Source organism: Arvicanthis niloticus, chromosome 13 (genome assembly GCF_011762505.2).
Source record: "Arvicanthis niloticus isolate mArvNil1 chromosome 13, mArvNil1.pat.X, whole genome shotgun sequence".
In the NCBI taxonomy this organism is placed as follows: Eukaryota; Metazoa; Chordata; class Mammalia; order Rodentia; family Muridae; genus Arvicanthis; species Arvicanthis niloticus.
In genome coordinates this window covers 66,068,293-66,096,256 of record NC_047670.1, presented here as the reverse complement: position 1 = coordinate 66,096,256, position 27,964 = coordinate 66,068,293, and the positions used below count along the sequence as shown (strand labels likewise).

The following is a 27,964-nucleotide window of genomic DNA, read 5'->3' as shown; positions in this document are numbered from 1 at the left end:
TTTTGGGGGGATAGGTTGCAGGGGTGGAGGGCAGATATGAAGGGGAGGGGAGATGAATGAGATTGGGGTACATGATGTGAAATTCACAAAGAATCAATAGATGTTTAGCGGGACAAGGTAGTGTGTCTATAATCTCATGTGTGAGGATTCCTTAAGCCAGTCTGAATACTTTGGGGAGGCCCTGTCTCTTAAACAAGGCAACCCCTACCCCCGAAACCAGAAACCCCTTTAAATGTTCCTGTGAGGATTAACAGTGAGGAAAACAGAGCAAGGTGGAGCATGCTTCCCTTGCTCAGGGCTCATACACCAGTTACCTGCCAACAGAAACGCTGAGAGCTGGGCTGCTCACCTCTGGGGAATCCAGTTACTCTGTGTCTCCACTAGGGGCATCCAACCCAGAATCCGTGGAAATGGTCCCAAGGAGTTGAACAACACAGGTGCAACTGGCATGTCACAGCTACAGTGCCAAGAATGTTTGTCCTGTTTCACTCTTGAGACTCACGGTTGTTTTCTCTGCTACTGCTTTTCTGAACTCGCTCAGGATCTTGTCTATAACTATGTCCTGAGTGATGTCTTTGTTGTGTTCGAGAGCTCAAAGATAAAAATAGGCCCTGATCTTAAAGGACTGAAGTGTTGCAGAGAAAAGCTAACAGGAGATCCCAGTACTGTGTTGGTTATGAGAGGATAGAAGTGTCTGCAGGATGCATAGTCCTTCCAAGACCAGCTTCATCACGGCAGCATGTGCTCAGAACCACAGGCCTGACATTGACCACCCAGTCCTTGAGATGTATCAGTTTTGAACACAGCTGATTCCCCTAGGGTCCATGGGCTCAGGGTTTAGCTGATGAGGTGTTAGTAGTATTTAGACTCTCCCATTGCTCTTAGGAGCATACTTTTTACATAACACTCTTTGGAATATATAGCAAACTAACAAATGTGTGAAATCCCCAGCAGGGTAACACTGCAGCTGAATGTTGGAAACTCACAAAGTTCCCCCACTGCTGTAACGGTGGTTAATTAAGAGTGGATAATTAAGAGTGGCAGTTAACAGAGCCTGGGGAACCCAAACGGCTTGGTGCACAGTGGCAGTGGATGGCTGCTTACTCGCTGAGTGACTGTGTCAGATTTTCTAATCCCTTATGCTCCAGTGTCCTCACCTATACAGTGCTATGGTACCTGCCTGCCTCAGAGGGTTGTGGGGAGACTGAATGTGTTTGAATTTGTAAAATGTTATTCACATGCCTGGCAAAGTAAAGCAAACGTATCTATTAAACATTCTCTATAATCTGTGTAGCCGTTAGCACAAGGTGTGCCAGGCACTATAAAATCCTGCAAAGGAGTGCACAGTGCCAGTTAGAGAGTGCATGTAAAAATGTCTGGCTATAGGGTTGGGGAGATTGAAGCTTGATAAAATTCTTACAAGGACTTAAATTCAACTAGAGCCCATGTTAAAAAAAAAAATTCAGGCCTTGTGAAGCACTTGTGATGCTGGCGATAGGGTTATGGTTAGGGTTTTAGTGCTGTGAACAGACACCATGACCAAGGCAAGTTTTTTTTTTTTTTTTTTTTTTTTTTTTGGTTTTTCGAGACAGGGTTTCTCTGTGTAGTCCTGGCTGTCCTGGAACTCACTCTGTAGACCAGGCTGGCCTCGAACTCAGAAATCCGCCTGCCTCTGCCTCCCAAGTGCTGGGATTAAAGGCGTGCGCCACCACCGCCCAGCCCAAGGCAAGTTTTATGTAGACAACATTTAATTGGGGCTGGCTTATAGGTTCAGAGGTTCAGTCTGTTATCATCAAGGCAAGAGCATGGCAGCATACAGGCTGCTTTGATGAAGGCAGAGTTGAGAATTCAAGATCTTCATCTGAAGGCTGCTAGTGAAAGACTGACTTCTAGGCAGCTAAGGTGAGGGTCCTAAGCCACACCCACAGTGACACACCTACTCCAACAAGGCCACACCTCCTAATAGTGCCACTCCCTGGGCCAAGCATATATAATCCATCACAGGTATATACTGGCAGATCCATTAGGTTCTCTCTGCTCATCTGAGGCTAGTCTCACTGATGAGTTTTAAGCCAGGGAGAAACTCTGTCTCAGGAAAACACAAGGTCAATTGCACCTAAGGTCAATAGTACCTTAGGCTCCTCTGGCCTTCACATGCATGCACATTTATTTCCACCCAGATGCAGAATGTCAGCTGTGAATAAATGAGTAGATGTTAGTGCTTTAATTAGGAGACCTCTCTGTCCATTCTCTTAACATGTTTTAACAGCCAAGGAAAATAAAAACGATCATTTCAATGTTAATTGTAACTAGTAATGGATTTATGTTGGTCTTCTATAATACAATTTGAACCAATTTGGAAGACAGAGCGAGTAACTTGGAGGTGGGACAGTGCTTTTTCCATGTTCAGTTTTTATTATTTGAGTTTATACCCAGCAAGACAGATGGAGTTTTCAAATGTGTCTTTATAACCATAGTTGGCGTGAGAGAGCTCTGCTCCAGGAGGAAAGTGAGAGCTAAGACAAGCGAAGTTTTGAGGTCTACGGATCATCTTTCTTGGTGATCTCAGGGGTCTGTTCAATGGAAATCAGCAAAACTGGAAACCTGTTTGTAGTTAAAAAAAATTAAAACACCCAGCATTTGACGATTTATGTTCCCTGATAAAAGGCACACACAGCCTTATGTTTTCATATGCCTTAAGCAGCACAATAGCCAGGCAACTGCCTGCCCTCCATGCTGTTAGAACCTACCTCCTATCCATAATCCAAGTTATTCCTTACTGTGTTTCACCTGGGCTGCTCTTAGCTCCAGTGAGACAGCCCTCTGGGCCTCATTCTCTGGGCCTCTAGTCCATGGCGGCTCTCCTCGCTTCTCCCTCCCATGGTGGCTCCCCGTCTCCCTTCTACCTTGTGGTCTCCAACCTGAGAAATCTAAACCTCGCCTGTGCCTTTTCTCCGCAGCTATTGGCTGCTGGCATCTTTTTACCAGTCAGAATTAATTGGGGGCAGAGTCCCTCCTGCAGCCTCCAGTACTTAGCATTAAAATAAACAATAAAAGACAAAACCTCAACACCTCTTTGCTAGAGTGCAGGCTAGGCTACTAGGAACCAGCCACCTGGGACTGAGATGTTAAACCAGTGCTGTCTTGTAATTATTTTCTTTGCTTAATCAGTAAAATATTTTCAGTGGAAAAGATATATCTGCCTCTTAAGAGATTAAGAATGATCTTAATAGATCAAAATAAAATCTAAAGGTTTCAACTGTGCAACAAAAAAGGAGGTTCAAAGTTGAAGCTGTCATCTAAAACTCAGTTATAATACTTTGAGGTGAGTTTATGACTTCAGATGAGGAATTTTTATGTACAACATAGACCATTTGAAACAGAAGATGTAACTAACCTCTAGGTCTATGGCCGTATTACCCTGAACCGCTCTGATCTCCTCTGATCTTCGAAGCTAAGTAGGGTCAGGCCCTGGTTAGTACTTGCATGGCAAAGACTACATGCTAACCCAACCTTTTTAATGAGCAACTGCTTATAGTTTTGAAAGAAAAATTGCGTGGAGACTAAAAATGGAAAAGTTCTAGAATATAAGCACGTTTAATATTAACATGGCATCTTCTCAGTGACTGCCATACTTTCATTACTTCAACCTTTACCATCAAGGTCTGAAGAGAACGACTCCAAGACTGCCCTCCACCCTTTCCGAGCCGTCCAGCACAGCAAGCCTGTGATTTTTCAGGGAAGACAGTATGAATGTCTGGACCTCAAAGCATCCCACAGGGACCACAACTCTCTGGCCTGCCTGGCAGTCATGCTGGCAGGCATGGCAAATATGTTAAAAAAAAAAAAATGTTGTGGAATCGGCTCCTTTGTTAATAGTAAACCATTCGGGGGAATTTCACAAATACCGTATTCATTCCTACCTTATGTCAGGGAAGTATTTATGATTTTTAGGCATTTATTATTTACGTCCATCCTTTGAAGATGATTTCTGATGTCAACGTCCATCACATTTTAAGAAATAAAATAGAATAGGCATTAGTGCTCTGTTAATATTGTTTCTTTGAGGCTTGTCATAGAAATCTTGTCTTCCTTCTGGAGGTAGAGGTATATGAAGTCAGCTGTGGTGGATTCCAGAGCACAGTGTGTGTGGATGTCTTCTGTGTGCATTTCTCTCAGAACAGAGGTCAGCATTTGCCTTGACAAGGAAGAATGAAAGGATGCACAGAGAGGTTAGGTAGGCTCAGCCTGATAGGTGGTGCTCACAAATCATAAATACTTCTATGACATAAGGTAGGAATGAATATGGTATTTGTGAAATTCCCCCACATGGTTTACATTAACAAAGGATTCACCCCGGTGTGTGATCAGGAACCAGTGTGTGCTTCCCCTTCTCCATCCGGAGAGTTATAGGGACACTGATGATCAGGAATGTCTAGTAAGAGACTGGGTGAGGAGATGCACGTGCAGCATCTCTGTGTTATAGTCAGATCGCTCACATGTTACTGTAGAGAGTACTTTGTACACGGAGTGAGAAACGGACAGGGCAAAGTCGAGCATGGTGGCACACACCTATAATCTCACCGGGATGCCTGAGGCAGGAAGATTATGAGGTGACACCCAGCCTCAGATCCAGTGAGATGGGAAACCCTGACACAAAACCTCGCCACTGGCACCCTTACTCCCCGCCTCTGAGTACCTCTTCATTTGTGTTGCTGTTGTTGAAACTTCTGCCATAGAACAAGGAGAAAATATAACACTCAAAGCCTACTTGCAGAGTCTTCCCTTGTATTTTTGTGCACTATATCAAAAGTTTGATGAACAATTAAAGTTTGCATTGGCCTATAGGCGACAGGAAGTAGTGACATGTAAGGAATTCCATTCTTCCTGTCCACTTCTGAATGCCAAGGCTCACACTATTCTGTGAAAACTCTAAAATGCAATCATTCTTTCTCCTTACCTAGGAACTATAGATATGAATCTAGGTTATTCTCCCTTGGGTAGTTACTATCTAATCTATAAATTACAGTCTTACAGGAGGTTTCTCTACTATCATGCCCAAAAACTGAATTCACTTTAATCCAATTCTGTCTGCCAGTCAACAGACATTGATATTGCCTGGAGAAAAGAGCTATGGGTGCAGATGCCAGTGATCTCCCAGAAAGACAGAGGCAGGAGGATTGTAGGAAGATTGAGTTCAGACTGGTATACACAGAGTTACAGGCTAGACCAGACAGATACATACATACATACATACATACATATATACATACATATATATATGTATATATGTGTGTGAGTAATATATATATATATATATATATATATATATATATATATATAGAGAGAGAGAGAGAGAGAGAGAGAGAGAGAGAGACTTGAGGCAAGGAGGGCTGGCATCATAACTTAATTGAATATGGGTGCCAGCAACTATGGGGCACTGGCAAGACCTTAGTTTAAAAGTGTGGGTGAGGACAGGGCAGGGTCTCTGTGTTCTGAAACTTCTGATATTTTCTAAGGTGGTAGAAACCACCAGAGCAGCACTAGTGTGTTCTGAGCACTTAGCAAGAATAGGAGCTGCAAAGCTGTTATCCTGATGCTTTATTGAAACAAGGTCTCAACCTGGTAACCCAAGCTGCCCCTCTATTTGCAGCAATCCTCCTGCCTCTGCCTTCTAATTGCTAGGTTTACTTATACTTTCCCTTGAGCCATCATGCCCAGTTCATGCCTAATTTTTAACAGAAAATGTTTGTGTGTGTGTGTGTGTGTGTGTGTGTGTGTGTGTGTGTGTGTGTGTGTTCAGTGTGCTTGCTGGCGTCAGGTAGTTTCCCAGCCTTTGGGTGGCTATGCCTTGCATGTTTTCTGTTTGTTTCTATAAGTGAATATCACATGTGAGCAGGCACTAAATCAGGGTACATATTGGCAGAGTAAAGCCTGTGGGTGTTCATGGGTTATTTCATGGGTCTTCAGGAGGTTTAAAACTGCAATAATAAACAGTAAAAATCTGGCTCTGGTTGGGTGTTCCAAGCATAATTTGATTATTTTGCCTAACAAGTATTCACATCTGTGTGAAAAATCATTCAAATAAATAAACATTTCTAAAATAATCTTAAAACCAGTATTTTAGTGACCATGATCCAGACTAGTGACTGTGTACTCCACTGCAAAGTTTTACAGACTGGCTTTACTTAAAACCTATCTCTTTTTTCCATATCCAGAATTAAACTCCACATCACTTAAATGTCAGAGGCTGAGGTCATGGTGTGGCATTAGAATAAGTCCTGGGGTTTTTATACATGGCTGCTGGATTATAATAACACCATGAAATTGGTTCTTCCCATGAGAAACTAGAACCACCATCCCCTTTAAGCCCTGGTACTGGCGAATTACTCAGAAACTAAATCTCATTCTGTAGCCTTCTCCCACGCCTGTTCCTTTTGTGTGGTCCATTTCCTGCCTAAAGCAGGTCAAGGAAACTAGGGTTCTTCCTCCCCTTCCATGGGAACTCTACCCCCCCCCATGCTTTGAGCCCCTGATCATAAGGAAGTTTTCTCATATACAGAACAAGACTGCTATTTCAGAAGGAGCAGGGGTAGGACAATCTTAGGGACTAAACCACGAAGCTGTGAACGTCCAATATCAAAATGCACCTAGGTATAGGCAGTCAGTGATGGCTACTGAACTAACTGCAGGGCTGTTGTATGGGGGAAACACATCTGGGCTTATTTGAGCTTGTTATTCTGTGATCCCATTGGAAAAAACTTCTTTGTTCCAGTTGTCTAGTCCAGAAAGGCTATGCCCTGCACTGATCTTCCCACTGTGTGGTACTGAATACAGACTCGTGGCTGCAGAAGGAGCTAAGAATAAGTAACATTTGTGAGCTCAGTCTTAAATAAGACATTTACACCATCTCCTCTAAGGCTCCCCCAACACTGCAAGAGGAGGAATAGAAAATTCCTCAGAGTCAGAAGACAGGAGGAAGGGCTGTAAAATGCCATCGTTTGGGCATGACACTCACAGTCAGAAAGCCACAGCAGCTGTGTATGACTGAACTAGGTCTGCACAAGAACGGCTAGAGCAGTAGCCAGGCATGAAGGCCTGAGGTGCTCAAGGGCTCCACTCCTCCCTGGTGAATTATTTGCTACATATACTGCCTTAAGTTTTATACCCACTGCTGAGCTCACCAGGCTCCAGGCAATAGTCCAAATCCAGTGGCCATGCAGACGGCCCTGGTTAAACTGAGTAGGCTACAAAACCAAACCAAAAGCCATTAATCATGGGAAATGGACTGGTAGGACAGAGGGGGGATGATTGTGATGTGAGAGATAAGAAGACAGGGAGAAGAAATCAAAATGTATTAAATAAATACGACATGGGGCTCATAAAAGGGCAACATTAAAAATTAAAGTTTACGTTGAATAGTATATATTTTTAAATTTTCATGTTTAATACCAACTTTAAAAACATTATAATTCATTTCCATGTATGTTTTCTCTGCTAAATTTGTAATCAAGTTCATTAAGAAAGCATTTTTTTTTCATGATTTCCAAGCTACTGGCGTTGTGTCTGAAATAGTATTATGTATCCAATAAGGATTCATATTTACCATACTGTTTGAAATGCAGATTGGGAACCAGTGACACGGCTTTGCTGGTAAAGACAGTTGCCACCAGGCAGATGACCTAGATGTGATCCCTAGTATCCATATTGTAAGAGAAAACCAACTCCCAGAAGTAGGCTTCTGTCACACGTGGGGTGTGTGTGTGTGTGTGTGTGTGTGTGTGTGAGTGTGTGTGTGTGTGAATGTGTGTGTGTGTGTGTGAATGTGTGTGTATGTGTGTGAGTGTGTATATGTGTGAGTGTATGTGTGTGTGTATGTGTGTGAGTGTGTATGTGTGTGAGTGTGTGTGTATAGGAGGTTGGATGTACAGCCTGTGTGTCCTCATGTGGAGGCCAGAGGTCATCAGGTGTCTTCTGTTGCTTTCCACCTTAGTTTCTGTGAGAGCATCTTTCACTGAGCCCAAGGGTCACAGGCTTGGCTAGACCACCTGACGGATGAACTCCTGGAATTACAGGATCTGTCCCTGACCTTGAGGTTATAGGCACTTATGACCTTGCCCAACTCTTATGTGGGTGCTTGGGATTAGAGCTTAGGTCCTCTTTCTTACACCAAGCTCTATTACTCAGTGAGGTATCTCCTCAGCCCTGCCTCACTTTTCTTCAGCATTACTTGATTGGTCAGGTAGGGCTTCTAGTGGGTCTAACCAAGAGCTCAGTCACTTCCTCAAGCTCTGGGCTCATTCGCTTTGTAGAATTGGGAGAAGATAGTGGTGAAGCTACATCACAAAGTCAATACAAAAATAACGTCAAGGTATTAGAAAGCTATTAAAATAGTAAAAATTAGCATGAGAATTTTTTTTTATAGTGTGTACATCTAACTATACATCTTTCACATTTCCCATCTATCTTTATGCTTTCCTTTGGTCCATTCATACACCTGACTCAGCAGTGGGGAAAGCCACTTATATGTGCAGTGAAGTTTCTGGAATTCTACACAGTGGGGAAATCCATACAAGGATAGCATCTTGGAGGCTGAGGAATCTGTACTGCATGCAAAGACTGTCTATAGGATCTCTGCAGACGGCTTCTCAGCCTCCTGCTCCACTGTCCCCTGACCAGGAAATTCTTTGTGGTCCTCAGTGATCGGAGTCAAGAACGAAAGAGTCTTCAGTGGAAAGCTCTATTAGGCAATGGTGCTTGCTTGCCTCCAGGTCTGACAGCCCAAGTTAGATCTCCAGGACCTACGTGGTGGAAGAAAAGGACTGATTCCTACAAGTTGCCCTGGAACTCCACACCAGGTGCTATGTCCCCGCCCTGTAAAATAAATAAATGAATAATTAAAATCGGAGAAGGAAGAAATGGCTTTACCGAATCTAGCAGTGAAAGCATCCGTTGAATTCTTTGCAATGACAGGATGAAGGATGAGAACGAGCATCTCTTTTCTGTGACTTCCTCTGCGCTTTTAGGGAATGTTGTCCAGTGCTGACACTCTCTGAATTTTGGTTGGCTTGATTCTGTTTGGTTTTAGAGAAAAGGTTTCACTTTCTAGTGGAGGTTGAGGAACTCCCTGGGAGGCTGAGGATGACCTTAACCTCACAGCAAGCTGCTTTGAATTATTTGCAGGTGCTGGCTGGGATTAATGTCAGGAGCCACCACACCTAGTCTGGAGTCATTTCCTTTTATTACTTTCAGCACCTGCTTGATGAGTTTAGTGAATCGGCTTTAGGTCTGTTGAGGACATTTTATGATGCCCGCTTTGAAAAGCACGCTGGAATAATATGAGAATTTCAGTTCTGAAGGTCACATGCCTCCGCTGCCATCCCTGGAGCTTCCCAGTTCTCTCCTGACAATTTAAATGATTCATTCTGCCGCTCACCTGATCCTTCCCCAGAGAACTAATTATGTAATGTTCCCGAGGTGATTGACTTGCAAATAATCTTGTATTCTTAAAGCACAGCGTAGGTGAATTTTCCAGCTTTTGGAAACTAGAAATTATTTCTTCACTCTAATTGTAATTGGGTTACTCAGGTAAGATATTCGAAGATTAATAGACTCTCAACACCAGTAGGTACAGCAACCATAACATGTATTTTTATGGTGCTAGGATAAGCATGCATCTAAGGAATTATGTTGTCAAAATAAATACCAATCATTTTGTCATTCTCTGCTGGAGCTTAGATTCCATGTTCCTCTCATCTCGTGCCCCTTGTGTCCTGTTCCAGCACCACTGTGTCTGGTCCTTTGATGTTTGTCTGTCTTTTTTTGTTTTTGTTTTGTTTTTTGTTTTTGTTTGTTTGTTTGTTTGTTTGTTTTGAGACAGGGTTTCTCTGTGTAGCCCTGGCTGTTCTGGAACTCATTCTGTAGACCAGGCTGGCCTTGAACTCAGAAATCTGCCTGTCTCTGCCTCCCAAGTGCTGGGATTAAACGCATGCGGCACTACTGCCCGGCTGATGTTTGTCTGTCTTAAGTGAAATGAATGAAAGCATTGTAGAAAGCTTTGTCAAGCTTTCTCCTATATGACATACTGTATTACTGTGTGCCCGTAGGTTACTGTATCTTCAGTGTGCCCGTAGGTTACTGTATCTTCAGTGTGCCCGTATGTTACTGTATCTTCAGTGTGCCCGTATGTTACTAAATGTATGGTGTGTCTGTATGTTACTTTATCTACACTGCACCTGATGTGTATGCAGCTCTTCTATACTAGGTTGGTCCCCTGACTCACCTCCACAGAGCTAGGACTGGAGCTGTGTGGGAAGGCCTCGTCTTTACTTAAGAGGCAGCTTTGTTGATTTATTACCTTCAACAAGTGAACTGTTGCTTGAAAAAAAATTAATGCTCTCACCCCCAAATGATTGGAAGATTTTCCTGCAATTTCTTTTAACTTGTAATTAATTTTAATGTGTGATGTTGAGAAGAAAGATGCAATTTTAAAATAAAATGGTCCAGTAAGGGCCAGTATTTAGATGTAATCTTTTTTCCACTTTCACCATTAAATCCAGTTTATTGACAGTTAATTATAAAGTACTTTGCAGCTAGTATTATGGTCTGTGAAGGACTAAAGAACAGGGGGAAATTTCATCATTTTCTAAATGGAGGGGGAAAATCCAATTTTTCTTTTGCTTTTGTCTTAATAAGAACAGCCAATACATTTTGACCTATGGCTTTAGCTTTAGTTCTTTTGAAATTTATGTCCTTGAAAGAAACTCTATTCCACTGTTTGTTTTAACTTACTAGGTAAAATGCATTTTAGGCCCTGAATGATAGCCCCCTCCCTCATATCATTTCCTCTCCAGACAAAAATTTAATATTCCATGGCAAGGAAAAAAATGAAGGATTAGTCTCATGCTGTGGCATTTTTCCTACCTTCAGTCTTTGAATTGTGTTTCTTAGGTCATTTCCATTCTAAATAGTACTTCTGGACTTGGTTCCGAGGCTGGGTGTGCTTTCTTATGCTACACAAGCAGGACCCTGGAGAGTGGTCATCTAGGCCATGAGCGTATGTTTTTGGAAGGCAGCTATGCTCACCACTATACCACCCACGCCGCACCGAGCATATGCTTTTGAAGAGGTGAGATTTGAACCACATATTTAGCCCCAAAGTCAGGGTCCCCTTCACCACTACACTGTGCTATGTCTCAGGAATGGTAAAGAGTACGCACTTGTTTAGCTGCTGTTATATTTCTATCTAAGGTATCTACCATGTGTTTTTCTCAATAGAACAGCATCAAGAGATGTCGATATTATGTATCCTGTGGGCTCCGTGGGAATTTGAATGGATTGATGACCGGTTTTGAGATTTATATTTTCAGTCCTAATAATTGGAAAGGTCAAATGTACTTTGTAGCCACGTCAGCAGTAATTAAGTAGTATCATGGAAAGTGAAGTAGTTTGTGGTTCTGGAGAGATGGCTTAGTGGTTAAGAGCATTGGCTGCTCTTCCAAAGGATCAGTTCCCAGCACATATAATATAGCTTACAACTACATGGTATGTGCGTGATACACAAAGGTATACACAGGCAAAGCACCCATACACATAACATAAAGGGGATAGAAGAGAAAGGATCTGTGTGTGTAAACCTCTCCTAGTGCAGACTCTTTTCCCTTGTTTATGATGTAGGAGATTCCTACTGTCTGGACAGTGTAGACTTAATCAAAGGTTATCCACACCCCTGAGATACATGAGGTGTGTACTAAATACTTGTAGAATAGATCATGGGGATACTGAGGAGGAGAGAGAGTAGAAGGAAGGATACAGGAAAATATTTCTACTGGAGACATTATTAGAGAAATGGTCTTTTGAAGACTCACAAGCTTAAAGCAACACGGCTTTTAATTTCAAAGTCAAAATGTCCTGTAACTTCATTTAATTTTTTTTGACCAAGTGTCATACAGATGTGGCCTCAAACTCATTGTGTAGCTGAAGATGACCTTGAATCTATGATCATCTCTGTGCTTTGAGCTGTCACTGTTTGGAGCTCTTGCTGCCCTTAAGTCCAAAGGCAAAGAAAGAAATGGTTGAGGCAGACCACCAGGGGGAAACTGAGTCGCTTCTCTACAATAGAAGATGAAGAAGAAAGTGTCTAAAGAACAGGAGCTGGGGTCCTCTAGGTATTACCATGTCCTGTGTTTAATGTCAGTGGAAAACTACAACCCTGTGCAGAAAGAATGGTCAATAGGCCAAGCCCTTTAGTTATGAAAGTGTGGGTCACACTTGCAGTAAAGAATCAAGACACCGTGAAGGACTTTTTAGGGAGAGAGGAAATATAAAATGCATGGAAGAAGGTAGTTATAAATACCAGATAAGGCTATGTCGCCAGTTATAAGAATTGTAATTGATGTAAGTGTGTCTGTTCCGTTTGGTTCGGAATATTCTTATGCGTGCATACACATTCATTAAGCTGATAATTTTTGTTCCTCTGTTTCTTTACCATGCAATGCAACATTGATTGAGATATCAGTAGTTAAATGCTATAAATCTGCATTGTGATATTTAAGTTACGGGACACTAAGATTTAAGTATTCTTCACCTCTATTCTGGGTAAAGAGTACTGTGTTTGACTATTTCATCACCTTAGGTGGAGTTGTGATCTTGTGCATAGATGTCAGGTTGACAGAGGGTTGGACTTGGGATAGCTGATACTGATTGTCAACTTTGACAGGATGTATGAACACCGAGGAGATAATCCTCTGGGCCTGTCTTTGAAGGATCAGCTGAAGTAAAATAGCAGAAGTAGGGAGACAGATGTACCTGAACAGTGTGTGACATCATTTTGTATGTTGTATGTCTTTACTGAACGTAAAAGCAGAAAGCTGAGTGCAAGCGTTCATAACTCTCTGCTTCCTGACTGTGGATACAGTTTCACAGGCTGCCTCAAGCACTTGCTGCCAGGAATTCTCCAAGGTGAACTGTACCCTCAAATGATAACCCAAAATAAACCCTTCCTTTAAGGTAGTTTTGGTGGAATATTTTGTCTCAGGAGTGAAGAAAATAACTACCACCAGAAATTGGGATCCATAGATGTTCAGTTTATTGATAGTTTATTATAAGTTTATTTATAAGCCCAGTTTATTGATAATTAATTGTAAAGTACTCTGCAGCTAGTATTATGACCTGTGAGGGACTAAAGAACAGAGGAAATGGGAAGATGAAGAGGCTGAGAGAAGGAGGGATAAAATAAAGACTTAGGAAGGTGTGTGTCAGTGTTTCTTCAAAGACACAGCATCGCTTCTCGGGAGCCTTAGGGATGCCAGCTACAGTAGAGTAGTGGTCCTCAACCTTCCTAATTCTGTGACCCTTTGATACAGTTCCTTGTGTTGTGGTGACCCCAAGGATACAATTGCTCTCACTGCTACTTCATAACTGCAGCTTTGCTACTGTTATGAATCACAGTGTAAGTATCTGATATGCAAGGTATGCATCCCCGTGAAAAGGGTCCTTAGATTCATAAAGGCCTCACACCTCACAGGTTGAGAACCACTGCCGTAGATGAACACACCAACCTGTTTCCCTCGGTTTCTTCCTCCTCTTTTCCCATCCCCTGTTCTCCTTTATCGTGCTGGGGACTGGGTCTTTTGCTTGCTGCGCTTGTATGTTGCCCCTGAACTATACTCCTTGACTAACCTTTATCTTCAGAAACTCATTCACTTTTTGCCTTTCAGTCTTGGGTGACCCTTTCAGAACGTGGAGCTGCAAGCAGAGATGGGAGAAGTGTTTTCTGAGGCGAACATGGAATAACTGCCACCCCTTTAGGTTGGCCATTTGCCCAGAAAACATTACAGGGTCAGGTCAAAGGAACAGACCAGGTCTGTCCTTGGGTTTGGAGGCAAAGCCTTGTCACATTTCCGTTATCTGTGTCCCAAAGCCTGAGCATGCACTGGTCATGTTACATTTGATCTCTCTGCTTATGAGGGAGAACAAAAAGTTCCTTGTTTCTCCTCTTGGTGTGTAACTGATAAACCATCAAGATCGCCGTGCTCTCTGATGTTGATCTAGGAAAAAGCATTTGGTGTTGGTTAGTTTGCTGGACTGGAGCTTCAACCCAGACCCTGCAGGTTCTAGGCAGGTTCTCTACCACAAGCTATACATTCAACCCTGCATGTGGTGTTTTAGGGCATCTTTCTTCTCCACGCAGTGTTTTTTAACCAGTGTGGGGGAAATGGGATATTTCTTTTCAATGGGACTGAAACATGAGACTGTAAAACTTTTCCCTTGAAGGTCCGTTTTATTTCTCAGATCAGGTTGAATTCTGTTACACGATTCTTCTCCCCTTTAAAATAATTTTTGACAATCTCATATACATAAGATATTTTACCATATTTATCACCCATTATTCTCCCTTACTTCCGTCACACTTCCTATGGACCCTTTCTTCTCACAATCCATCCCTTTCACATAGTTATTTTTAAAATAATACAATGAATTTAATTAGAGCTGCTATACGTGCATGTGTATTGGGCTCTTTACTGCGTTGTGGGCAGGTTGCCAGTGGCTCCATCACTGAAGATAAATGGCTCTCTTTCCTCTTTTAGCCGTCTACACCAATGGCTCCTCAGGAGGAGTGGTTTTCATGTGGTCCTCCCTTTCTGCCTGCAATGTTGTTGACCAGTCCATCATTTGTGGGAGGGCCTTCTGCAGGTGACATTAACTGCTGTGACTTGATGACTGTAATAGCCTCATCAAGTCTGAAAGGCAGCAATAAACATCACTTTCTCTATCCCTTCTTCTGTGTTCTCTGAGCCTTGGGGAAGAGGAGTGATATAGGTGTCACCAGATATGAATGTCTTCATTCACTACTACCCATTGCAAAAACAGTTTTCTCTGACCAATGTCCAGAGCAGTAGTAGTCAGTGGGTATAAACATACATATGGCAGTTTGACGTGCTATGTAAAAAACAGTAATAGAACCCTACCCTTCTAGTTACCGTCAGTTGTTGTATAAAAACACCATGACCAGAAGCAACTTGAGGAGGAAAAGATTTCTTTTTCCATATTGCATACATTCATGAATGGAAGTCAGGACAGGGCAGGAGCCCGGAGGCAGGAACTAACGTAAGCACCATGGAGGCATGCTGCTTACTGACTTGCTCTCTCCATTTTTGCTTTTCTATATAACCAGGACTATCTGTCCAAGGGCGGTGCCACCTACAGTGGGCTGGGCCCTCTCCCATCAATCAACAATCAAGAAAATGCCTGATCGACTTGTCCACAGTGCAGTCTGATGGAGGCTGTTTCTCAGCTGAGGCTCACCTTCCCTTGTAACTTGAGTTGTGTCAAATTGACAAAAGAAGCAAACACCACACTTACTATGAGTCCCCCAAATGTAAGCTTTTGATGAGGTTTATAGCACTGGGCATAGGCACGCATTCCATCCTGTGAAGCAGCCCTCAAATCTAACTAGGGAGCCATTGGTTACCTCCACTACACGAATGCCACCATCACACAACCTGGGCATGTGTTGCTCGGCAGCTTGGACGAGATCAATTCCAGCTTTGCTTCTTTACATTTTACAACCATACTGAATGGTGTCCTTGGCTATATGATCTACCAATAGCGATCATCTATACTGCTTTCAGGAAGCTTTTGGGGTCTCCCTGACCACAACTTGGAGGTATCCCACTCTTAGTGTTGGAATTTTCATTTACTAAGCCATTAGCTTCAGGGAGAAGTATTATATACCTGTGAAATTAGGGTATCTCCATTTAAGCTTTATCTAACATTTATTCATCTATCTATCTATCTATCTATCTATCTATCTATCTAATCTATCTATCTATCATCTATCTACTTATTTATTATTGAGTGCTTGTGTGTGTGCACGTGTGTGTGTGTGTCTACACTCTGGGTCATTTGTTTGATTAGCTTGTACAGCTCAGCCTGCTTGGTGTCCATGGAGGCCAGAAGAGGCCATCAGATCTCCTGAAATAGGAATTACAGGCAGCGGTGAGCTACTGTGTGGTGCTGGGAAAGGAACCCAGGAACTCTGCAACAGCAGCAAGTACTGTTTAATTGCTTAGCAATCTTGCTAGTCCCTTAATTCTATTTTTAAATTTAAAATTAGAATGTAGTAGGTTACCATGCAGCTTTTCACACATCTTTCCTATGGGGAGCCTTCTCTTCCTCCAATCCCTACCTAAGCCTGTCCAATCACAGTATCTCCCCACCCCTTCCTCTTCTCCAGTCCTAAACCCACTCCATACTTAGCCCATTCCACCATTAACCTCTCCTCCTCGACCACATGTGTTCTAATACCTTCTTTCCCACTTAAGACCTTTCCCCCTCCCATTCATGAGCTATTTCTAGCTTCCTGATCAGTAAAGACACTCCAAATTAAATAGATGAACCTAAACATTTGACCATTGCATCCACATATGAGAGATGATATGAGGCATATGTGTTTCTGGGCCTGAATAGTTACTTTTTGGTTTCTATGATAAATACGCAGACAGCAACAAGTTATAGAGAGCAGGTGTTTATTTTAGCTTACAGTTTGAGAGAGATAGAGTCCATCATGGCGGGAAAGGCCTGCCAACAGGCAGAGAAAGCATGACAGCAAGAGCAGAAATCTGACTGATCACATTTTCATCTGCATACAGGAATCAGAGAGAGCAGGTAGTGGGGTCAGGCTATAATCACTCAAACCTTTCCCTGGTGAAATATGTTTTCCAACAAGGTTTCACCTCCAAAGTGCCACCAACTGGATGCTAAGTGTTCAAATACTTGAGTCTATTAGGAGCTATCTCATTAAAACCACCACACCGGGTTACCTCATTCAGTACAGTAGTTTCCATTTATATGAGGAAATATCTCATTCAAACCTGGTTACCTCATTTAGCACGGTGTTTTCCATTTCTGTGTTTCGTTGTGTAAATTCATTTGTTAAACTCTTTGTAACAGTTGAGCATAATTCATTATCCATTCATTAGCTGGTGGGCATCTAGGCTGACTCGATTTCCTAACTGTTATGACTAAAAGCAGCATGAACATGGATGTTCAAGTGTCTCTGTTATAGACCATAATAGTTGTACCAATTTACACCCCACCATATCCTTATCTGCACTTGGGAGTCAATGTTTTTGCCTGTCTTTTTTGACTAATTGTTTTGGTTTTTTTTTTTTTTTTTTTTAAAGATACTATTCTGACTGAGGTTACAGAGAATCTCAAAGTAGGTTTCATTTGCATTTGCGTGATGCCTAGTGGTGTTGAGCAGTTTAATATTTATTAGTCATTTGCATTTCTTCTTTTGAGAAATCTCTATCTAAATCTGTAACCCATGTTTTGAATGGGTTCTTTGTACTTTATTGAATAAGAATTGAGAAAGTGGACAGCCTTTTCTTGCTTACAATTTTAGTGGAAATACTTTGAGTTTTTCCTTCTTCAATACAACATTGGATATAGGTTTGCCAAATGTTGCCTTTACTATGTTGAGATATGTTTCTTTTATTCTGAGTGTTTTCAGGAGTTTTATCATAAAGGGATGTTGGATTTTGTAAACCCCCTTTTTCTTCTTCTATCAAGATTACTGTGTGATTTCTGTCCTTGCCTAATTATGTACTTTATAACATTTGTTAATATACATATATCTAGCCACCTCTTCCTCTTTTGAATAATGCCAACTTAAACACAGTGAATGATCCTCTTGAGATTTGCTTGAATTCAATTTACACTGTCATTCAGGTTAAAAAAAATCAATACTAGCATCATATTCTTTTTTCATGGTAATAAATCTTATATTTGTTTTCATAAGTAGATAAAAATGAAGGTATATGGAATTCTAAATCCTGTTCTGTGGTCTCACTTTTAGCCTATAAGTGCCTTTGAGTTCGTTTTGATCTCTGTAAAGAAGTATGAGAAAGTATGACAATGCTTATTCTGTTAAACACGTCATTGGACAGACAAAAGGAAATACACTCTGATTTCTGTGCAGTCTAATAGTCTTCACTATGAAACGAACTCAGAGAATGGTGGGCCACGTCTTTGCTAGAGGTTAGCTCCTTCCTGAGGCCACCTAGATACAAATCATCGGTAGACAAGCATATGTTAAGCGCCAGTCTCCCCGCTGTCATCTCCTGACCCTGATAGGTTGCAGAAGCACGCAGACACCGTGGAAGCAAGTCTTTGTCAGCATTGGCTCAGGCCATGGATCTCTAACCCTTAATCCTTGGCTGCAGTGATGACAGCAATAATGTTATAGAGGTTAGACCTGGGGCCTGAAAGCCTTAGCTCTGAAAACTCCAAAATCTTTCTGGAACTCGTGTGGAGACCAGACCTGTGGATTCTTGTCTGGCTTCCCACAGATTTTTTTCTATCTTTTCATTGCTTTCCATTTCTGCTCTTCCAGTTTCTGTTTTCCTACTCTGCCATAACTTGAGCTGTTCAGGTTTCCTTCAACTATAAGGCATGTGGCTGCATGGTGTCTTTCATCCCTCAGTTGTTGTTGCCTGAACCCAGTAAGCTATCAGGAGCTAGGTTCCCTCGCAGGCTGGTTCATCCAGGTGTGGGTAGCCCAGGTTGGTTTGCCATAGCGAACTAGATGAGGTTTCAGGAGGCATTGGGAAGTATTAGGCCCATGGCAGTGCTGGGTTATATAAAACCTTTATTTGATACAGGACCTTGTACCCTGCAGAAGTTGCCTACTAAAGCAAGAAATACTAGTATCAATTTATGAGCCTAATGTAACCCTTACCCCGTTCACTGCTGTAACTCTTGTTGTGCTTGTTGCTACTTCTGTATGCCCACCGGCTCACCCAGGAGCCTACATTTTATGGTTGCAATCACTGGAGGGCATTTATATAACCTAAAGAGTGTTTGTTCTAATCTCAGCCATTGGTATGGCCAATCACAGGACGCTAGAGGAAGGGCTCCCCTCTGGTTAAGATGGAAATGGTTCATTTATGGTAGTGATCGTAAAAAAGCAGGAGGCAAACTGATTTAACCAGGAACAAGGACAATTAGTGAGCTGCTGTCTTTTGGATGGTGGGTTTAAGGGATCTGTGATGAATTTAGGATAGCTGGTGCTGGCTTGAATGCTGTCTTGTTATTTGACTGACAGTTGGTTTTGCTCAGGCAATTTTGGACGAGCAAGAGAGAATCCAATAGCTACTTATTAGGGAGTCAGAACACCCCATTTCCTGTGTCTGTTCATGTACTGGGAAATGAATATCAGAAGGCGAGTAGAATGCAGAAAAGCTTTTAGAATTTGTCTGGAGGCAGGTTCTTGCTATATAGCTTTGTCTTACTGGAACTTCCTGTGTAGACAAGGCTGGCCTTGAATGTGTACTGATTCTCCTGCCTCTGACTTCCTAGTGCAGGTGTGACCCCATGTCCGTCCCAAAGCATTTATTGATGTCAATAGCAGATTTTTACCAGTACTCAGCATCTGCCCAGTGCACGTGGAGGGGGTGGGTCTCCCTCTTCTGTGTCAGTGGTAACATATACACACTGTTCAGTGGGAGGCACAGATTCATGATAGTGTACTCTTTAAACTTGTTCCTGTTCAGAGGAGGAGAAGTAATGCATAATGTCTTTCTTGTTACTTATATTTACTCAATAACATTGACCTGTAATGGACTACTGTTTCTCTTCCTTGTTCTGTTGTTAATCCACTCTGAAATAGTGTTCATTTCCAAAGACCTGATAGAGGTGCAGTTTTGTAATTTGAGCAAGGTGAGTGAACCAGTTCTCCTTGTTGGCTGTTTGTTGGCTTCTTGTGATTTAAGCTGAAGAGTGAATTATCTGAAAGAGTGGTTTTTCAATGGAAAATAGTTGCATTAAAATGTGATATTATGCTGGGCAGTGATGGCACGTGCCTTTAATCCCAGCCCTTGGGAGGAAGAGGCAGGCGGATTTCTGAGTTTGAAGCTAGCCTGATCTACAGAGTGAGTTCCAGCACAGCCAGGGCTACACAGAGAAACCCTGTCTTGAAACAACGACAACAACAACAAAGTGATATTATGATTTCTTAGTTCACGAAATCCAAGCCAACTAACAGTTTCAAAAATGATTATCCAGTATCACAATGGAAATATTTGAGCACCTAGGTTAATAGTTTGAATTATATGTAAGAGCAAGATTTGAAATTGTACTTTTTACATACTTCTGCAGTTGGCTACACTTAAATATATTTCTAATGATCAGCTGGTCAAATATTCAGTATTACTATATAGATATAAATATAGATATAGATACAGATATATGGTTGTGTTGCCTGTAATGTGCATCTATGTATCATGTGTGTGACTGGTACCTACAAAGGCCAGAAGAAGTTGTCGGATCCCCTGGAACTGGAGTTATAGACAGTTGTGAGCTGCTATGTGGGTGTTGGGAATTCAGCTTGAGCAACAGGGCTTTTAAGCACTGAAACATCTGTATAGTCTCCCAAATAACCAGTATTTTAAGCACATTACTTATTGTTAAAAATATTATTGGAATGCTTTTCATTACCTTCCCGATCCATATTTATATCTGTACTTAATACAACAAAGGGATATTTGCTTTGTCTATAAGGTATTGAAGACTATGTACATACTTGTCAATGTATGTACATATCTATGTACATACTTGTACGATCTTGGCTATGTACATACTGGGCAAGCAAGTACTGCCGAATTATCTCTAGCCCAAAAACTGCATTCCATAAAATAATAAATAATAAAAAATAATAATGGATACTATCGGTTGCTGGTCATAATAGCATCAAACCTCTGTAGCTTTCTGTTTTATATATGCATACATGTGTGTGTATACACACACATAATACACACACACACACACATATATACACACACACATATGTGTGTGTGTCTATATACAATTCACTGGTAACACTTCTGAAAATAATTCAGAACATGGCTAAAGTCTCTAAGAAACTGCTATAGAGATGGGTAGATAGTTTGGGAAATTAGAGTACTGTAGAATAACATCCATAATTCAGTAAATTTAGCGTTTGTATAGGTTCAGTATTTCTTACCCAATATTTAAAGGACTACAAGTGTTTGATTTTTTTTTTTTTTGTAATTTGAAATATTTACCTTAAACATCAGAATATCTTGGGGATGGAAATACAAAATGTATCCATTTTTACATAAATCTTTTATTCATGGGTGTTTACAATATTTAGCAAGCTTGTGTTTTCATCAACAGATCACCTGATGTCACATGTGTAGTGTCCCATCTGGGATACCTTATTGCCACTCAAAAAGATTTGGAATTTGCAGTTTTGAATTAGGCATGCCCTAGTTTTTATATGTAACTAGCCTTCTAATAATATATCCTTTTTTATAGCCTAATAATAGTCTGATTAATGAAGCCACATCATGTTCTTTTTATGCCTTTCTGAGGTAATGAGTTCTCATTATTTCACTTATAATCTTGATATTTGGGAGCCTGCATTCTTGTATTTGTTTATCAACTACCCTTGACTCAGGAGCCACAGTGATGCCATGTCTTTAAAGTTTATACAAGCAGTTTGGAAGCAATCATACATAAGAAGTAATTTAATATGAAGCCAGGTGATTAAACCCAAAATGTGAAAAACCATTGAATAATGTGTGACTGATGTCTTATCAGAAAAATGGGGCTAAAATGGCAAATAATTAAGAAACTTGACAACACAGGGTATTTGTTGGGCATATAAGAAAACCAAGGAAAGGAACTGCTTTCTGTAGGAGCTGAACAGCCCTTTGTCCCTTTCAACCAGCCCTAATTAATTCATATACTCTACGTTTCCATGGTAGCATTATAACATATGTAGATGTCTGTAGTTTAGCAGTTGCTAATGGATTAAAATTAAAAGATCTTATTACAGAAATGTCAACCGTTGTGTTGAAGAACACAAGCTAGGAGACTTCTATTTCTTCTTCCCTTTTGAATTCATTTTAATGCTGTTGCTTGACACATGGTAAGGTTCACAGGGATTTTAGGTAAATTCATATTTCACCTTATTAGGAGAGAAGTAATTTTATTACTGAACACCAGGGAATGTGTTACATATAAATACTGAATAAGTTTAAATGTAGTGTTCTTTCATTAAACTATATATACACTTTAATATAGTATTTCTGTTGGTGAATACCATGGAGCATTTGCAGGCTTTGGTAATTTGACTTTCTGCTCATTTTCTCTCAGTTTTCCTTCATCTTTCTCTTGAAATGATAGTAATTCATTATATTCACAATTAATTTGTTTTTGTGTCTATTTCACTATTAAATATATGATGTTACATATGAGGCTAGTCATTAATGAGAAATATGAATGTATAAAAGACTATTTTCCATCTAAGTATTGATAAACATGATGGACTATGGGGAGCTTGTTCACAGGAGCTGAGCTAATGTTATTGAAAGGCTTCATTTGAAAATGTAAGATGCATTACCCTCTTATTCTTGTATCACCCAAGTTCTTATACTGGTAGAGGAAGTCAGGCAAGTGACTGGAGCTTTCATGAGGAAAAGTTAGACTTTGTTTAGTTGGTTGATTGGATGATTTGTTTTTGAGGTCTCTCAGTGTAGCCCTAGCTGGCCTGGGACTTGCTATCTAGCATGGAACTCAGAACCCTTCTACCCCTGCCTACCAAATGCTGGATTAATTGTGTGTGCCACCAAGTCCAGTAAGGATGAAAGTTAAAGTCTGTTTCACTACTCATTTTTAACATGGTACTGGATGTCTCAGAACAATTAGTGAAGAGAAAGAAGGCTATCTAAGTAGGAAACGAGGAAGTTAAATTGTCTTTTTTTAATCTGTTGCATTTCTGTTGCTGTGGTAAGCATCATGACCAAGACAAACTACTGAAGAAAGTTTATTTGGACTTAAAGTACCAGAAAGTGTTAAGAGTCCATGATAGTCTCGAAGCATGGCAGCAAGTGGCAGGCAGGATGGCCTGAAAAGAATGCCAGGAACTCAGTCTCGAAACATGGCAGCAAGTGGCAGGCAGGATGGCCTGAAAAGAATGCCAGGAACTCACATCCCCACTACAGCTGTAAAGCTGAGAGGGCAAACTGGAAATGGCTCAAGGCTCTTAATCTCAAAGCACATCTCCAGTGACAACCTTCCTTCAGGAAGGTCGCATCACCTAAACTTTCCCAAACAGCGTCACCAAGTGGAAAATATTGGGAGACTGTAGAAGACGTCTCATTCAAAATACAACACTTTGATTTTAGATGTGGTTTATGTACAGAAGAGTATAAAGTCTCTATAAGAGTAACTGTTAGAACTGATAAATCGGTGGTTTCAGGAAAGAAAAATCACCATGTAAAAGTCAGAACCATGTTTATATGCCAGTGATGAACTTATTAAGAATGTAATACCATTCCCCATTAACTTCAAAAATCAAACGAATAGTACCCTTAGAATTACTTTAACCAATGAAGTGAGTTTTCATTTCAGTGAATATTACTAAACAGTGAGAAATCTGCATAAAGAGAGGGAAATCAAGACTCTCTGAAACACAAGAAGCAAAAGCAAGTGTAGGTAACTATAACAGCATGTGGAGTGTATGCATAGTATAGCAGGAGAGCTACAAAAACACACCAGCTGCCAACTACCCGCTTAAGTAACTGTCAGAACCCAGAGTTTATAAGGAACCTAACACCTCTCCACACCTAGCAACAAAATTCTGAATAAGAAAGTTTAAAAATGAAAATGACTTCAATATATGGTTCTCAAAAAAAAAAAAAACCCATACAAATAATCATGTATATTGAACTGTCTGGTCATTACTAATCATTCAGGGTACTGCAGATTGAAAGCACTGAAAAATTCATATCATAGTTAGAAGAGATATCATCAGAATGATAAAAAAAAATCCTACTAGGTATGCAATAAGATTTATGTGGAATCTAAATTAAAATAAGAATTATGATGAATGTTATAGAGGTTGTTTTAAAAGCTAAAATAGAATTAGCCACACATGGAGGCATATGTCTATGGAGGGGCGACACAAATTTAGTCTAGCCTGGGCTACATGAAACACTGTTAACAAACTACAACATAGTACTATATGATTCAGTTGTCCTGTTGTGGGGTGTGTGTGTGTGTGTGTGTGTATACACACATATATATGTGTGTCTGTGTATGTGTATTAGTTCTGTAGAGAAACAGAACTTATAGAATGAATCGACATATATTAATGAGGACATACTATAGTAGTTTACAGGGTGTAGTCTGGTAGTCCAACAATGGCAATTTTCTGATAGAAAGTTCCAGAATCTGGTAGTTGTTTAGTCCGTGAAGCTGAATGTTTCAACTGACTTACAGCCTGTGCTGGAATCCTGACCAATTGTGTTCCAATACCAGAGAAGGACACTTTAACAACAGGATTGACGATCCTGCCACTCAGAGTGATGTAAGTGGGTAAAAAGCAAAAGCTGCTTTCTTCCATTTTCTTTTATGTAGGCTGCCATCAGGTGTGGCCCAGACCGAGGGTGGGTCTTCTGATCTCAGATCATCTAGATTTAGGGAAGTTCCTCAGGGGATATTCACACCTCAAATGATCCAATCAAGCTTATTCACACCTCAAATGACCCAATCAAGAGAACCTTTTACGACTGTGTCCTGCTACTTGGGTTTTAATTGATTCCAGATGTAGTCAAGTTGACAACCAAAATTAACCATCCTAAGTTTATTCTTGTCAGTGTTAACTTGACATACAATAATACCATCTTATGTCATGATTAACTTGCAAATGAAACCAATAACCAGGTCATACTTATGCCTAACGTGATCTAACTATAACATGTGCAATTGTAAATGCCTTATATACTTAATCAGGCCATAATTATGCCTAACGTGATATAACTCTCCCACATAGAACTGCAAATGCATTTTATGTTTTAGAACAGGTAGCAGTTTTTCCCAAGGGGCATCATTTCCGTGCCTCTTAACTTAAGTATGATAATCACTGATATTATCTCAATTGACATTATTTTCCATAACAAAGATATGGAGGAAAGAAAACACAAATATCTGCTTAGTATTTGTATGTACAAAATATGACAGAAACACACATGTCAATTTTAATCTTTGTTTCTGCAACCAGTCACGTGACCTTCTATGGTGTTTATAACTACTTTCCCCTAGTACCCATTCTAAGTTTTCTCCACCTTCAGCAAGCACCCCATCACCTGCCTCTCAACCCTGGCTTTTTTTCCTAGAAGAGTGACTCATACCTTCATTCCTGAAAGGTCTGTGCCCTTTGTCATTCTACATGGACTGGGCTCTTGTAGTTGTAGTGTCCCATTGACTTTAATCAAAGGCCATGGTATCAGCAAAAGACCCTCCACCCCCCCCCAAAAAAAAAATTCTTCTAAACCTCAAACAGAATCTTTCCTACCTCCATTGTGGAGAAGCAACCCTGTTTCTCCACTGATAATCTGGATCGATCACCCCCCTAGCACTGTTATTTCCTTTCTTAGCCTGTTGGCTTAAGGGTATCGGAAGCCCAAAGTGGCCAGGGGGAGGAAGTCAGAGCTTCCAGTTCAATGGAATGTGGTTGTATTTCTAGCCTGAAGTATTCCTCCATCTGGAACCAAAACTTCTGGGCCAGCAGAATTTAAGATCAAGGGAACAAGAAGCGAAAACTTTCCTGGTGGGTCAGTAGGGATGAGAATGAAGAGAACCATTCCCACTTCTGCCCCTTGACCCCTGACTCATGAATGGTGTCTAAAGGAAAAACATTACCGTCTATTGTACACTGATTTAAAGTGCATACTGCTTTCTGGAGAGCCCTGTCCTAGCTCCCCCTGGTGTGACCACCCAATTGGCACTGTAAGTGAATCTTCAAAGGCAATTCCATTTTTTTTGTCAGGCCAGCAGCTTCAGGATGGTAGAGAACATGGTAAGACGCGTGGACTCCAAGAATGTGAAACCACTGTGGCACTCCTGTGGCTATGAAGTACATTTCTTAGTCAGAAATGATTAGATATAGAATACCATTGTAGTGGATAAGACATTCTGCAAGTTCTCAGATGGCGGTTTCGGCAGATAAATCATTATGTTCAGGCAAGGCAAATCCATAACTAGAATAAGTATCTATTCTAATAAGGAAAAAAACATTGCTCTTTCTAAAAAAAGAAAAAGAAAGAGAAAAGAAAACCTACCACTAGATCACTGGCTCGTCGACCCAGAGAATGGTGTCATATGGAAGTTCAGTGTCAGTTTTTGCTTCTAGCTGATATGGCACTCTGAAATCTGAAATAGCCAGGTCAGCCTTGGTGACTTGAGGTCCATATTGTTGAGCCCACACATAACCTTCATCTCTACCATTATAGCTACTTTGTTCATAGGTCCATTGGCAATGACGGAAGTGGATAGCAAAATAGAGTGACTATTCTGATCTAATTGATTATTGAATTCTTCTGCTCAAGCTGCCTTTTGATGAATATTTATGTGGGACACAGTATCTTCACATGCTTCACCCATTCAGAAAGATTTATTCCCATACTTCCTATACAAATGTCTTCTGCAACAATTTTCCAGTCATTCTGTATCTAAGTCCCTGAACATCCATGCCAAGCCATGGCCCTGAGCCCCAAATCAGTAACCAACAGCCCATCTCACCATTTCTCCTCCAAATAAAATATATGTCTGTGTGTATGGCCTGACATTCTGCCCACTGCAATGATTTCCCTTCTCTGGTGTGTTTCAAGGTTGTTCCAGAAAGAAACTATAATGTTATGCTGCCCAATTCTGTGTTGTGTCCGAATGTTGTGCAGAACCGTCAGTAAATGGGGCCCTAGTCATCTCTACCTCAGTCAATCAAACATACTGTACTCCCATGAGGTTGTGGGTGCATGCTTGGGAGTAGATGGCATTGTAACAGGATAGAAAACAGAGACTCGAGTAACTTCTTCATGTAACTTGCTTGTGTCCTCAGGCCTTTCTAGGGTGCAATTGTGTATATACATATGTGATTCTGTAGACACATATACACATATGCCCTTTGATAGTGGATTGTTGCTGCATACCTCCAAGTTTATGGCTTGGTGGGTCACATCATACCCAGCTCATGATGGGCAGCTCCAGTGCCATCTTAACTTGTTGGCCCATTGAAAAATGTTTACTTTCCATCAGGTCCCCCTAGCAGGCCAATAATCAGAATCCAGATAGTCCCACTAAGCATTGTGCTTCTTTCTTGGTAATAGGAGGGGCCAGGGGCGATAAGTTATTCTTTACCTTACAAGGAATGTTTCAACATGCCCTATACCAACATTGAACTCTTAGAAATTACCCTGAGGTCGAAAGCTGAGTTTTGGTTGGAGTATTTATCATCTGCTAATACACCAGTTCAAAGTGTTTGCTACCTCCTGATTATATTGTCATGCTTTTAAAGAAGGGTCAACACCAAGACTCCTCAAATTCTTCCACAAAATAGAAGCAAAAGGAACATTGTCGAATTTTTTTATGAAGCCACAATTACCCTGATATGTAAACTACATAAACACCTAAAAAAAAAGAAAGAAAGAAAATTCCAGACCAACTTCTCTTATGAGCACAGATGCAAAATTTCTCAATAAAATATGTGCAAACTGAATACAAGAACACACTGAAAAGATCATCCACCATGGTCAAGTCATCTTCATCCCAGACATGCAGGGATAGTTCAATGTACATAAATTGATTAATGTAATCCAGCATGTAAACAGACTGAATGACAAAAACCAAATGATCACCTCAGTAGATGCAGAAAGGGCCTTGAAAAAAAATTTAACATATCTTCATGATAAAAGTCTTGGAGAAATGAGGAGTATACATACTCAATATAATATATGCTATTTATTGCAAGCTTACGTCTAACATCAAACTAAGGTTGTCCACCTTCTTCTTACTCATTCTGTATAGTGCTAAAAATCTTAGTTGGAGCAATTAAACAGCTGAAGGAGATCAAGGAAGTACAAATAGGAGAATGGTACCG

The 27,964-nt window shown here is 40.8% G+C and overlaps 1 protein-coding gene and 1 pseudogene across 1 annotated transcript in view; both read left to right on the top strand.

The window, feature by feature from the left end:
* Positions 1-27,964, top strand: part of Slc2a13 (solute carrier family 2 member 13) — a 299,073-nt gene that overhangs the window by 10,088 nt on the left and 261,021 nt on the right. The window lies entirely within an intron of this gene.
* Positions 1-27,964, top strand: part of LOC143434184 (olfactomedin-like protein 2A pseudogene) — a 31,243-nt pseudogene that overhangs the window by 647 nt on the left and 2,632 nt on the right.